Genomic DNA, 14,898 nt, shown 5'->3' on the forward strand with positions numbered 1-14,898 from the left:
TGATTCAACACTGCACTACAGGTCCTAACCAGTGAGGTAAGACAAAGCAATAGAAAAGACAGCCAAAGGATTAGGAAGGAAGAAGTAATACATTACCATCAATATTTGCAGATATGATTGACTACACAGAATACAAGAATCTTAGGAATTATTAGAATATGATTAAGGGAATTTAGCGAGGCTGTTAGATGCAGACTTCTAAAGTACAAGTGTGTGCTAAGTCACTTCAGTCATGTCCGACGACCCCATGGACTGTAGCCCGCCAGACTCCTCTGCCCATGGGATTCTCCAGACAAGAATGCTAGAGTGGGTTGCTGTGCTCTCCTCCAGGGAAAGTACAGGTAGCAGTATTCTATTTCCCAGGCTATAGGATGGACATATGGGGGTTTGTCTGATTTTTCCATTATAATCCTTTTTATCTTCAGCCATCTATTATATGTACTCTTCAGCATGTGTATTTCACTGTAAACTTTTAAAAAAGAAACAGAGTTTTGGAGGTAAAAAGATCAGTGCTGTGCTCTCATGACAGTCCAGATGAGAGAGAGGAGAGCTTAAAAGAAGGCAGTGACCATGAGAACCGAGCATGAGAGCTTAGAGGAAGCCTCGACATCGACCCAGAGCTCAGGGGAGGATGGTGAGAGTAAGAAGGCTCTGAAAAAGGCACAGAGGCCCCCTCCCACCTCCCTGTCAAAGAGACCTCCCTTTCGTGAACAACCTTTGTCCCAGAGCCCCTTTCCTGACAGCCCAACTCTGTGCCCCTAACAGCAGACAGTGGAGCTGTCCCCAGGGCTACAACAGGCAGGGTGTCCTCACCTCAGCTCTTTGCCATCTCCCTGCCTGGGAGCACAGCCCATCTTAACCCTGCCCTTCCAATGACATGGCCACATGGATGGAGTCAATCTGCATTTACTGGGTGGGTCTGAGTGATCCAGCCTCTCTTAGAATAAAAGTTGGGAACAACAACCTGATAATAAGATAAGAACAAATCTTACTTAACTGATTTCTGTCAAAGGCATGGTAACCTGCCAAATTGCTGTCTGTGTCTGGTTTTGTTTGGGGCTTTTGGCTGTGGGGAGCAGTGGTGGAGAGGATCCTTTCTGTCTCAAAGAGAACCATGATTTCACATCCTAAGCCCCAAGACCCACAGGACAGAGGTGAGAACACTTTAGGACCAAGAACTGGGCTCTAATCACCCAACTGTTCAACTTCCTGTCCTTGAGCCTTTCTAGGCCATGCCCTCTCCCCTGTCCCTATCTCTGGATCTCACCTATGAACTGAAAGGGAAGGGGACCAACCCAGGAGTAAGTACATCAAACTCTGTTCCAAGGACCCACAGCCCTCTTCTGCACAATCCCTTGGCTGTTCCTGAGGCCAGGGAGGAGGAAGGCAAGCACTGATCTCCCCACCACATTCAGTCACAGGAGCTCCTATTTGACCTGTTGGAAATATTAGACTTTGCATTAAGATTTCAGAGAAGATTTTTTATACCTGTTAAAAGAATACAAAGGCTTTCCCAGGTGGCGCAGTGGTAAAGAATCCACCTGCTAATGCAGGAGATGCAAGAGATGGGGGTTAGATCCCTGGGTCGGGAAGATCTCCTGGAGAAGGAAATGGCAACCCACTCCAGGATTCTTGCCTGGAGAATCCCATGGACAGAGAAGCCTGGTGGGCTACAGTCCAAAGGGTCACAAAAAATCAGACACAACTGAGCACTCACGCACACAAGAGAATATAAAGCAAAAAAAAAAAAAAAAAAGAAAGTGTGAAAACTACTATATTAGAAGATGTCTGGATCATACAGATGACAAAATCCTAGACCAGTAAGTCCATGAAATCCAGAACCATAACCAGAAGTACTGGTGGCAACTAAGTGGCAGGTGTGAGTGTGAAAAGGGCCTCTCTGTACTCCCAAAATAATCTGTGGGTCCTCCTGCCCCTTAATGGCCAAACACACACACACACACACACACACACACACTCAGCAGCCACCAGGGAGACAAAACAACCTCTTTGGGGCATCACGAGGCAGCAGAAGACTGCATTTGAGCCGAGTTTGGAGAGCAAATGGCCTCAGCTCAGAACACGGCTTCATCAGGTTCAATAGACCATGTACAAAGGAAAAACAAGTGAAAGATTAAGGATGTGATGGAAAGCTCCCTGATAGGTACCTCAGTGAGGACACACTTGCACCTAAAAGTGAAAGGAATGGAGAGATGGAAGAAGGGAGTGAGAGGGAGCAACAGAAGAAAGGAATGAAGAGAGGAAGGAAAGGAAAGAGGCAGGGAGGGCAAAGGATGTGAAGAAGCAGAGAAGAACAAGAGTGGGGGGCCCTGAACAACACTAACAGTGAACAACACCAGGAATTAGATCAGAAGATCAAACACCAAAAGGCAGGGAAGGCAGACACTACCCCAAGACCCAGCGCTCCAGGACCAAGATGCCTTCAGGGGAGCTGTAACACAAAGAAGAGGAAGGGAAGACTTTTTTTTTCCCCTTTGAAAAGTACAGGTACTTCCCTGGTAGCCTAGTAGTTAAGACTTCACCTTCCAGTGCAGGGGTGTGGGTTCGATCCCTGCTCAGGGAGTTAAAGATCTCACAGGCCTCATGGCCAAAAACCCAAAACATAAAACAGAAGCAATACTGTAACACATTAAATAAAGATTTTTAAAATGGTCCACACCAAAAAACAAAAAGAAAAAAGAAAGAAAGAAAAGTACCAACACCTGCAAACAATAGGATTCCTCCACTAGCCAAGAAAGGTGAGAATCTTCATAATAATTTCCACTTCCTTGAAAAGTAGAAGCTCAGAAGCCAAGTCCTGGGGCAAGACAGAGGCATGGCTAACTTCATGTGTGTGCCATCTTCTTTGGTCCAAGTGGAAGAAATGGATGCACTGCCACCCATCCTGTGCTCTTTCCCCACAATACCACAAGCCAAGAAAGGTAGTTGCCATGGTGAAGCATCTCAGGAAGACACAAACAAAAAGATGGAGCAAGAGGAGAAATATTCTGTAAGGTTGAGATATTTTGTGTCTGTCCTGTTTCCAGAACATGACTCATGCCCCCTCAAACTGAACAAGTCCCTCAAGATTGGGGAAACTTTGCTGCCAAACCATAAATGCACTGAACTCAGACACCCAACTCTGATCTCTGCTGAGAAGCTGGCATTAGAACCCAAGGCCATCTTCTCCTCAAAGCCATTCTGACAAGAAGCCAATAGTCCACTATGCCTCCAAAGATTATTAATATTGTGGTTTGGTTAGAAATCAATAAATGTACTTTTTAATCATCGTTGAAGCCAAAAGCTATTGAATACTCTGCTGCAAATACCTAAAAACTAGTTCGATTTATTTTACTGCTATTCCAACGACAACATTTATTTGGAACATGTTCTGGTGTTTGTGGATTTTAATCAGACACGATAACATATTTTTAAGTGAGAAACAGGTTTTCAATTTTGAAAAAAAAAAAGAATATTCAGTGGATTGGGTAAGCTATTCTACTTGAGGAATTAAAAAAAAAAAAACAGAATTTGAGGAAGGATAAAATCTTCAGAATAAAGATAAAATACCTCTGCAATGAAAAAGAAATACAGTATGGCCTCCATCTATTCCCTTTAAAACTGCAGTAAATGAAAGTAGATGCAAATTTTAAAAATTTAATATCTAAGTAGACCACCAGACAGAAACAAGTCAGCAACACTGTAAGCACAGAACAGTTTCAGAAGATGATGAAGCAAAAGTGCTATGGAAACAGAAGTGAAGAATAAGAAAGGGATTGATTCTTCAGGCTTTACAACTCAAGTTTACAACTGAATTGTTCTGAGGTCAGAGAAAAGCTTTTGCGAAAAATGCAAGACAGAGTCCAAAGTAACTGCAGACTCACACCCCAGTCCAGGCTGCCCTTGTTAGAGACTCAGGCATCTAACACAGTCTGTCTGTCTGCCTCCCTTGCTGTCTCCTGGGGGACCACCTGGAAGAAAGCAGCCAAGGCATTCCATAGCATGATGCTTTCTTATCACACTGGACTATTCAGAACTTGGATTGATTCAATAGTTCAGGCTTGGGGGATTCCCTGGCAGTCCAGTAATTAGGGCTCCATGGTTCTACTGCAGGGGGCTTGACTTCGATCCCTGGTCAGGGAACAGAGTCCCCGTGGTATGGCTATCAAATAAATAAAACAGGGTATCCATTTAAGAAATAGTTCAGGCCTATGCTGTCGGTTTCCATGTTTCACAAGATGGAACTAAACCAAGGAAACTGGAGAACTTTGGCTTAGGGTGATGCCCTAGAAGGAGGGCTGACTTGTAAGTCACAAGCATGCTGAATGCCATCTGTGTGTGCATGTCATGCTTTGACATACAGACAGGTGCTTCTGTGACCCCTTCTACAAATCAGTCCTTGAAAATGGAATTGTATGGTCAGCACAACAAATTTATTTTAAACATAGATCTTCAAGTAATTTTGACAGACATCATCCAAATGTATAATGTCCTTTCCTGTCCATTTGAGACATATAGTGTTAGTTGCTCAATTGTATCCAACTCTTTGCAATCCCATGGACTAGAGCCCACCAGGCTCCTCTGCCCATGAAATTCTCCAGGCAAGAATACTGGAGTGGGTTGCCATGCTCTTCTCCAGAGGATTTTCCCAACCCAGGGATGGCACCCAGGTCTCCTGCATTGCAGGCATACTCTTTATGTTGAGGTCCTTTAATGGGCAGGAACCTGGTGGTCCAGAGTCCATGAAAAGAAAGTAAAGGAGAGAAAGAGGCTGATATTCCTCGGTTTACACAGAAAGTCAATAAAGCCCCTGGCATGGGGCTTGCTCTGTTCACAGAAGTCTCAGGCACCTTCTCGATGGGGGGAAGGTGCAGAGCACTTTCTTGAGAGGGTCTTAGAAGCCCGGGCAGGAAAGTGAACTCAGAGGGCCTCTGTGCTCCAAAGAAATAGCCTGAGAGAGAGAGAGAGAAAGAGAAAGAAAGACACGGGGACCAGAGCTCTGATGGAGCAAAGGTGTTTTAATCAACATGGTGTGGGCATATATACTGTAGTTATTTTCAGCAAAGATAAAGATTAAAATTCCAGACTTACAAAACATAGGCGATCCATATTAAAGAGAGACAGAGTTGTAAACAATCACTTTTACTGTATGGTTCACAAGAAGGAAGAGGGTACTTATCACTGTATAGAAAAACTAACAAAGGAAATGCCTGGATTCCTCAGTCCAGGGAGAAACTTGCCTCTCCTCTTAATTCCTGAATATTCAGGAATTAATAAGGAACAGAGAATTCCTGACAGATCCAAAACAGCACACAGGAAGCCTCCTGTTAAATGCTTCCTGACATCTTTACTGTCTGACCCACCAGGGAAGCCCTTGAGACATATAAGCATAAGACAAAGCCACATGCCCATTTCCATATTATGAAGCTATTTATTCCTTTCTCACAGCTGTCCCAGTGGTGTAAGACCAGTGCCCAGAGTGTGGGAGAATTTGGGTCAGTGTGGAGAATGGCCCCATAGGAAGATTTTCATCTCTTGCCCTCTCCTCTTCTCTTCTCTCTGCCTCACTAAACTCACCCCTCCTTCAAGGTCTAGTATCAGTATCCCTCATCTAGGATGCTGTTGTAATTTTTCTCTTCTCAAATTTCTATGGCATTTATAATATTCACCATGATATAGTATATTTCAGCTCCTCTAGTTGTTTATATAAGTCCATCTTCCCCTCCTAACTGTTTTACAGCATCATAATTATCACCATCAAATAGCTTGCTGAGGCCCCAACATACACTAAAAATACAATGGTACAGCGGGGGGAAATACCAATGGGCTTAGACAAAAGTTCTAATTTTAAAGTTCTTGCTTCATCATTTCCTAAGACTTGACACAGGAGAAGTCACTTATCTGTCTGAGCCTTAATGTCCTCATCTACAAAATGAGAGTGATGATTTATGACGATAAAGGAGGAGGAGGAGAAGCGGCAGGAAGAGAAATAGAAGCCCTTGTCAGCAGGGCATTGTAAGATTTCAAACTCTAGAGTCCAATGGACCTGAGCTCTATCATTTACTTACTGAGTCGCCAAATTCAAGTTCCTGAAATTCTCACAGTCTGTTTCCTCATCTATGAAATTGGAATAATAGCACCTCCCTGATAATTCACCTGGTTAGTTAACAAAAGAAAGGACCCAGTAAAGGACCTGCCACATACAATGCATCGAACAAAATGACAGCTCTGATGAGTCCACTCATGATCCTAATTATGTGTCAGCCTTGCTCCCTGACCTCAAGGGGTTCCCAGTCCAGCAAAGGAAATGAGAAACATACAGAAGCATCTCCCTCCCAATGGTGCAACAGCACATGCTGAGGACCAAATGAGGAGAAGAGACATGAGAGCTCTGGCTGGTGGAAAGGGAGAGCTGGCAGAAGGCTCCATCCATGTGGGAGGGCTCCATGCTCCATAAAGCACAGTTCCCCACCATTCCTTCCCAGCATAAGTGCCCACTCCACACCAGGCACTTTCCCACAGGAAAACCCAAATGATGTCTTAGAGGCAGTGTGAAATCCATGATGACTTTCCATCAGAGGGGTGACATGACTGAGAGCTGCTCTTTAGGAAAATTAAACTGAGAGTGCTGTGAAGAATAAGCCATTCAAGAGGCCAAATAGTTCATAACATCCAAAAGATGGAAACAACACAAATGTCCATCTAATCAACTGATGAAGGGATAAACAAACATGGTCTCTCCATGCAATGGAATATAATCTGTCCATTAAAAAAGGAATGGAGATATGATATATGCAACAACTTGAATGTACCTTGAAAACATGGGGCTAAGTGAAAGGACTCAATCACCAAAGTCCACATACTATTAATACATGATTCCATTTATATGAAAGTCCAGAATAAGAAAATCTATAGACAGAAAGGAGATCAATGGATGCTTAGAGCTGAAGGTTGTGAGGGGAGTAGACAGGAGGATAGTGGTGGTGACAGCTAAAGGCTTGGGGGCCTCCTTGTCCGTCGAGTCAAGGCTATGGTTTTTCCAGTGGTCATGTATGGATGTGAGAGTTGGACTGTGAAGAAGGCTGAGTGCCGAAGAATTGATGCTTTTGAACTGTGGTGTTGGAGAAGACTCTTGAGAGTCCCTTGGACTGCAAGGAGATCCAACCAGTCCATCCTAAAGAAGATCAGTCCTGGGTGTTCATTGGAAGGAATGATGCTAAAGCTGAAACTCCAGTACTTTGGCCACCTCATGAGAAGAGTTGACTCATTGGAAAAGACTCTGATGCTGGGAGGGATTGGGGGGAGGAGAAGAGGGGGTTAACAGAGGATGAGATGGCTGGATGGCACCACCAACTCGATGGACGTGAGTCTGAGTGAACTCCGGGAGTCGGTGATGGACAGGGAGGCCTGGTGTGCTGCGATTCATGCGGTCGCGAAGAGTCGGACATGACTGAGCAACTGAACTGAACTGAAATGTGAGGTGACAAACATGTTCTAACATTGACTGTAAGTAACTTGTCTGGCATGTGAATTACATCTCAATAGAGCTGTTTTCAAGAGAGGCCAGTCAGAAGCCACTGCAGCAGTCCAAGTGCAGGCCCGAGAATGAGGCTGAAAGACAGGCAAGAGCAACATGGGAGATGAAGGAATTAGAGAACATTCTCTGATTCAGAGGCAGAGGGAGACTGTGGCTAAAGGCAGACTTCATTACTGTACTTTGCTTTATTGTGCTTCCCTGATGGTGCACTATTTCACAAACTGAAGGATTCTGGCAACCCCAGAAACCCTACTTCAATCAAGTTTATCAGCACCATTTTTTCAACACCATTTCTGTCTCTATTTCACTTTTGGTAATACTTGCAATAGTTCAAGCCTTTTCATTATTACTATATTTGTTTTGGTGACCTGCAGTCAGCAATCTTTGATGTTACCATTTTAAAAAGAGGATTCACTGAAGGCTCAGAGGATGGTTAGCATTTTTTTTTAGCAATTAAGTATTTTTAATTAAGTTATGTCCATAGACTATGTTCTTGTGCTAAGTTGCTTCAGTCATGTCCGACTCTTTGTGACCCTATGACTATAGCCTGCCATGCTCCTCTGTCCATGGGATTCTTCAGGGAAGAATCTGGAGTGGGTTGCTATTTAACAGACTATAGTATAGTGTAAACATAACCTTCATATATAATAGGGAACCCAGAAACTCATGTGACTTGCTTTACTGCAGTATTCGATTTATTGCAGAGGTCTGGAACTGAACCTGTGATATCTCTGAGGTCTGCCTGTACTTTGAAAAGCAGGCTGGGGAATTCCCTGGAGGTCCAAGGTATAAGAGTACACACATCCAATGCAGGGGGCGCAGGTTCAGTCCCTCATCGGGGAACTAACATCCCTCATGCCAGGTGGCATGGCCAAAAAAAAAAAAAGGAAAGAAAGGTAGGCTCCCTGTGCCCTTGAGAATCTGGGAAGGAGACAGAAGAAAGAACAGACTTTATCATCACGTGGCCTGAGTTTGCAATCTGCTTCTGCCACTTGCTTGCTACTTGACCTTGACCAAATCAATGAACCTGTCTGAGCCTCAATTTTCTCATCAGCAAAATGGGGGAAATGAAAGTATCTGCCTCATCAAGTCGTTGTGAGAACTCAATGATGAAAATGTACTAATGTCAAGTAAATTGCCTGACAAGTACAAGGTCCTCAATAAATATCAATCACCATGGTCATCATCTTTCAGACATATTTGTAACTAAACAGGGATAACAATATCGGATCAGGGAGGGTGGTTAAAGTTCAGAGGAGTTTGAAGTGTCTAGGGTGAGGCTGAGCTTAGGGCTTCTTGTCCTTACCACTGAGATACACATTAGCTGATGAAACTTCATTTCTCAAAATACCTCTTAAGCTGGGTTTCCAAAAAGAAAAGTGAAACTTAATAGCCATCAGACAGTAAGGAATACCCTTTGAGAAATGTGGCCTTTGGCAAACCCAAGGGTAACCAGGGTCACTGGGCAACACTGGATTGCTTTACCCTAACTTCAGTTCACTTCAATCACTCAATCGATCCGACTCTTTGCAACCCCATGTACTGCAGCATGCCAGGCTTCCCTGTCCATCACCAACTCCTAGAGCCTACTCAAACTTGTGTCCATTGAGTCGGTGATGGCATCCAACCATCTCATCCTCTGTCGTCCCCTTCTCCTCCTGCCTTCAATCTTTCCCAGCATCAGGGTCTTTTCCAATGAGTCAGTTCTTCTATCCTAACTTGGGTTTGGCTCTTTTCTGCCTGCCTGACAGAAGAATACATTTCCCAAAGCACTCATAAGCACACCAATGCACACTCCTTGCTATAGGGTCAGGATTGTTAATGTCAGAGGTCAGCCAACTATAGCTTAAAAACCAAATCCAGCTGGCTGCCTGTTTTGTAACTACAACGGTAACTATAAAACGGTGTTTCTATATAGTCTATGGCCTTTTTTGTACTAAACTCGAGTTGGGTAGTTGCAATGGAGACAATTCAGTTCAGTTCACTTCAGTGGCTCAGTTGTGTCCAACTCTTTGCAACCCCATGTACTGCAGCATGACAGGCTTTCCTATCCAACACCAACTCCCCGAGCTTGCACAGACTCATGCCCATCAAGACAGTGATGCCATCCAGCCAGCTCATCCTCTGTCATGCCCTTATCTTCCTGCCTTCAATCTTTCCTGACATCAGGGTCTTTGCCAGTGAGGCAGCTCTTCACATCAGGTAGCCAAAGTATTGGAGCTTCAGCTTTAGCATCAGTTCTTCCAATGAATATTCAGGACTGATTTCCTTTACAATTGACTGGATTGATCTCCTTGCTACCCAAGAGACTCTCAAAAGTCTTCTCTAACACCACAGTTCAAAAGCATCAATTCTTCGGCACTCAGTTTTCTTTATGGTCCAAATCTCACATCCATACATGACCACTGGAAAAACCATGGCTTTGACTAGACAGACCTTTGTTGACAAAGTAATGTCTCTGCTTTTAAATATGCTGTCTAGGTTGGTCATAACTTTTCTTCCAAGGAGTAAGCATCTTTTAATTTCATGGCTATGGTCACCATCTGCAGTGATTTTTGGAGCCCCCCCCCAAAAAAAATTAAAGTCTGTCACTGTTTCCATTGTTTCCCCATGAAGTGATAGGACCAGATGCCATGATCTTAGTTTTCTGAATGTTGAGTTTTAAACCAACTTTTTCACTCTCCTCTTTCACTTTCATCAAGAGGCTCTTCAGCTCTTCTTCGCTTTCTGTCATAAGGGTTGTGTCATCTGCATATCTATGGTTATTGATATTTCTCCTGGCAATCTTGATTCCAGCTTATGCTTCATCCAGCCCAGCGTTTCTCATGATGTACTCTGCATATAAGTTAAATAAGCAGGGTGACACTATACAGCCTTGACATACTCCTTTCCCGATTTGGAACCAGTCCCTTGTTCCATGTCCAGTTCTAATTGTTGTTTACTGACCTGCATACAGATTTCTCAAGAGTCAGATCAGGTGGTCTGGTATTCCCATCTCTTGAAGAATTTTCCACAGTTTGTTGTGATCCGCACAGTCAAAGGCTCTGGCGTAATCAATAAAGCAGAAGTATATGTTTTTCTGGAACTCTTGCTTTTTCAGTGATCCAACAGATGCTGGCAATTTGATCTCTGGTTCCTCTGCCTTTTCTAAATCCAGCATAAACATCTGGAAGTTCATGGTTCATGTACTGTTGAAGCCTGGCTTGGGGAATTTTGAGCATTAGTTTACTAGCATGTGAGCCACTAGGAAAACCCACAGTGTTTCTAGGAGCTGACTTAAACATTTAAATGAATGATTTTATTGGGCTCTGATAAATAAATGAAGGACTGATGCTGAAGCTGAAACTCCAGTACTTTGGACACCTGGTGCAAAGAACTGACTCATTGGAAAAGACCCTGATGCCAGGAAAGATTGAAGGTGGGAGCAGAAAGGGAGGACAGAGGATGAGATCGTTGGATGGCATCACTGGCTCAGTGGACATGAGTTTGAGTAAGATCCAGAAGTTGGTGATGGACAGGGAAGACTGGTGTGCTACAGTCCACTGGGTCACAAAGAGTTGGACAGGACTGAGCGACTGAACTAAACTGACTGGGCTCAGGCTCAAAGAATATATTAATATGAGCAAAGAGGACTAACTTCTAAGATGGAGTTAGCACTCCAAATTTACTAAGGAAAATATGTGAAAGCTGCTACATACAATTAAAAGAGGACTTTGACATTCTTAATAAAAAAGATTGTAAACTCTTTGCTGCCACGTGGGAAGGAACCTGGATTTGCTGATGCCAGCACTGCCCTGAACGACAGGGAGGAGACCAAGGAGACTGTGAAGAAGCTTAGGGCAGGTCGACTAGTGTCCCAGAGCAGTAACTCTGTCATATCACTATCACACCCGCTGAAGAGAGGAGGGACTCAGGCCTCAGGATATTTCCAGAAGGCTTCAGAAGCTTGTAAATTATCCTGTGTGCAGAGGCCATGTTACATTTTCATTATTATTCTACTTTTAATAAGAATCAGACCCTGGGGATATAAAAGTGATTAAGCCACAGTCCTACCCTTAAGGGATAGGCAGGAGAGTGAGGGGACAGGTGTGGACAAGGGAATTGACAAGTATAACAAAGGATGAAAAACGGGGGCCCATGCCAGCCACTGTCATAAGGAGCACCTGGTCCCTTATAATAATGCTACTAGATGTTATTTTATAACATGTAAAATTAGGGTTGCAGGAGAAAAGCAAATCATAACTTGCTCCTCTAAGATGACTTTCCTTCAAACAAAAGCAACTGGTTATCTGTCAGGAATATATTACATACCATAAACCTCTTAAAAAGCCAAGGCAACAAAATAAACTAGGTCCCACAGATGGAAAGTCATCAGAAAGCCTTAGGTCATCGATAAAATATGCTGATCGTGAAATATTTATCCTTCACTGCTAAAAGAAAAACGATCAGGTTATGAAAGCTGGCCTCTCAGGCCATCTGCTAGGGCTAAGGCTGAATCTCCAGTGACTCTTGGGAAAAAGAGTTTAAAATAAATATTTATAGAATGAACTAAAGAATCAGAGAAAGATGGAGGGAGAAAAGGATGAAGGGAGAAAGATAGTTTCCTAGATGCAATAGGGATAATTTTGTGCCTCTTCTGGGGGTTTCAGTACATGAAAACCATGAAGAGTTCATTCATGAACAGATATTCATTATCTCAAATTATAAACTATCAACTGCTATAAGGATACAGAGTCAAAGAAGAGGAGATGAGGGAGGGGAGTTGGTGGAGGAGTGGACAAGAAAGAGGAGAGGAAGGAGAGGAGAAGGAGGAGAAAGGAGGAAGAGAAAGGGCCATCATTTTACTGAATACATAATATTATCACAATTAATGAAAATGCTATAGAGAAATGGCAATAGGCAAGGAAATGTAGATTCTGGTCTTAGCTCTGCCACCTCCAAGCTGGTCACTCTGGGCCTCAGTTTTCTCATCTTAAAATGAAACAACAATCCCTGTCGTAACCATCTAGAACTGTGGAAAGTAAATGACAGTATGAAAGTGGAAAGGCCATGAAAACTCTAAAGTCCTATACACCTGATAATTATTCTTAATAATTTTTTTTCCCATTATGGAATACTGGTGCACAGTTAGAGAACTATAATGGCAGCTCTTTGTGCAGCCACCCTGGCAAATCAACTTAAAAAGCTCTCTCCCAAGCTGCAAGGAGCCTAGAGGTCCTGGGGTTTGATCCTGGGGTTGGGAAGATTTCCTAGAGAAGGGCATGGCAATCCACTCCAGTATTCTTGCCTGGAGAATCCCATGGACAGAGGAGCCTGGTGGGCTACAGTCCATGGGGTCACAAAGAGTCAGACATGACTGAAGTGACTTAGTACACACACACGCATACAAATATACATTAATTTATGTATTTATTTTTATATACTCCTGTATTTCAAAAATTCAATGCAGTTCAGTCACTCAGTCATGTCCGAATCTTTGCAACCCCACGGACTGCAGTACATCAGGCTTCCCTGTCCATCACCAACTCCCGGAATTTACTCAAACTCATGTCCATCATGTCAGTGATGCCATTCAACCATCTCATCCTCTGTCGTCCCTTTCTCCTCCTGCCTTTAATCTTTCCCAGCATCAGGGTCTTTTCCAATGAGGCAGTACTTCATATCAGGGGGCCAAAGTATTGGAGCTTCAGCTTCAGTATCAGTCCTTCCAATGAATATTCAGGACTGATTCCCTTTAGGATGGACTGGTTGGATCTTCATCCAGTCCAAGGGACTCTCAAGAGTCTTCTCCAACATCACAGTTCAAAAGCATCAATTCTTCGGTGCTCTGCTTTTTTTATGGACCAACTCTCACATCCATACATGACTACTGGAAAAAATATAGCTTTGACTAGATGGAGCATTCTCAGCAAAGTGATGTTCCTGCTTTTAAATATGCTGCCTAGGTTGGTCATAACCTTTCTTCCAAGGAGCAAGTGTCTTTTAATTTCATGGCTGCAGTCACCATCTGCAGTGATTTTGGAGCCCAAGAAAATAAAGTCTGTCACCGTTTCCATTGTTTCCCCATCAATTTGCCATGAAGTGATGGGACCAGATGCCATGATCTTCATTTTTTTGAATGTTTTAAGCCAGTTATTTTCACTCTCTTTCACTTTCATCAAGAGGTTCTTCAGTTCCTCTTTGCTTTTTGCCATAAGGTTGGTGTCATCTGCATATCTGAAGTTATTGATATTTCTCCCAGAAATCTTGATTTCAGCTTGTGATTCATCTAGCCCAGCATTTTGCATGATGTACTCTGCATATAAGTTAAATAAGCAGGGTGACAATATACAGCTTTGACGTACTCCTTTCCCAATTTGGAACCAGTCCCTTGTTCCATGTCTGGTTCTAACTGTTGCTTCTTGACCTGCATACAGATTTCTCAGGAGGCAGGTCAGGAGGTCTGGTATTTCCATCTCTTGAAGAATTTTCCACAGCTTGTTGTGATCCACAGTCAAAGGCTTTGGCATAGTCAATAAAGCAGAAGTAGATGTTTTTCTGGAGCTCTCTTGCTTTTTCTATAATCCAACGGATGTTGGCAATTTGATCTCTGGTTCCTCTGCCTTTTCTAAATCCAGCTTGAACATCTGGAAGTTCTTGGTTCATGTACCGTTGAAGCCTCGCTTGGAGAATTTCAAAGACTTAGAGGCAAATGCCATTTTCCTACATTTATGGCTGGGTTTTGGTTTCTGTTTTGTGGTTTATTTATACTTCTGGCAAGCAAAGTCATGGAGATGTGGATCGTGTCACAGCAACGGTCCAGCAGCCCTCATTTGCTGGCTGGGTGAACAGATGTAGTGGCTGTGTGAGGGCCTCCTTGCCCTGGGCCACCCATTAACCATGTACATGTCCTGAAGTCCAGTTCTCCAGCCTCCCGCATCCCTATGTCCCTGGGGTGGACTAGTTCTATGATGCTCTGGGTGTTACTCCTGGAGACCCAGTCTAGAGACCTTAGGACCATGCATCCCAGCGATTTTGTCAGTGCCTGATTGACAGCATGAAAATCCTTATCTTCCTAAGACAGCAAGAGTAGCTTTGGTGGCTTTCAGAAGAAGGCTGGCTGGTACAGACAAGGATGATCTCAAAAGGCACAGCTGGAGAGAAGAGAGAGAGTGAGCATGTCCCAGCTAGTAGGAAGAGCCTGGGCGCAGGTGCAGAGCAGGTATGTGTACAATGCAGTCCGGGGAGCTGGGGGACCAGGTGCCTCCCACAAGGGTGGACAACCTCAGCTAGGCTGGCAAGGGCTGGCTCTAGTGACTGAAGCCACGGGATGAGCCCCATCCGTGATCATGGTGTCAGACATCAGACAGGCCTGGGAATAA

The 14,898-nt window shown here is 43.7% G+C and overlaps 1 protein-coding gene across 5 annotated transcripts in view; it reads right to left on the reverse strand.

Moving 5' to 3' along the window:
* The window catches only part of FGF13 (fibroblast growth factor 13), a 572,605-nt gene that overhangs the window by 447,518 nt on the left and 110,189 nt on the right, over nucleotides 1–14,898 (reverse strand). The gene's annotated exons all lie outside the window — the stretch shown is intronic.

The sequence above is a fragment of the Bos indicus genome, chromosome X (assembly GCF_029378745.1).
Source record: "Bos indicus isolate NIAB-ARS_2022 breed Sahiwal x Tharparkar chromosome X, NIAB-ARS_B.indTharparkar_mat_pri_1.0, whole genome shotgun sequence".
Lineage (NCBI taxonomy): Eukaryota > Metazoa > Chordata > Mammalia > Artiodactyla > Bovidae > Bos > Bos indicus.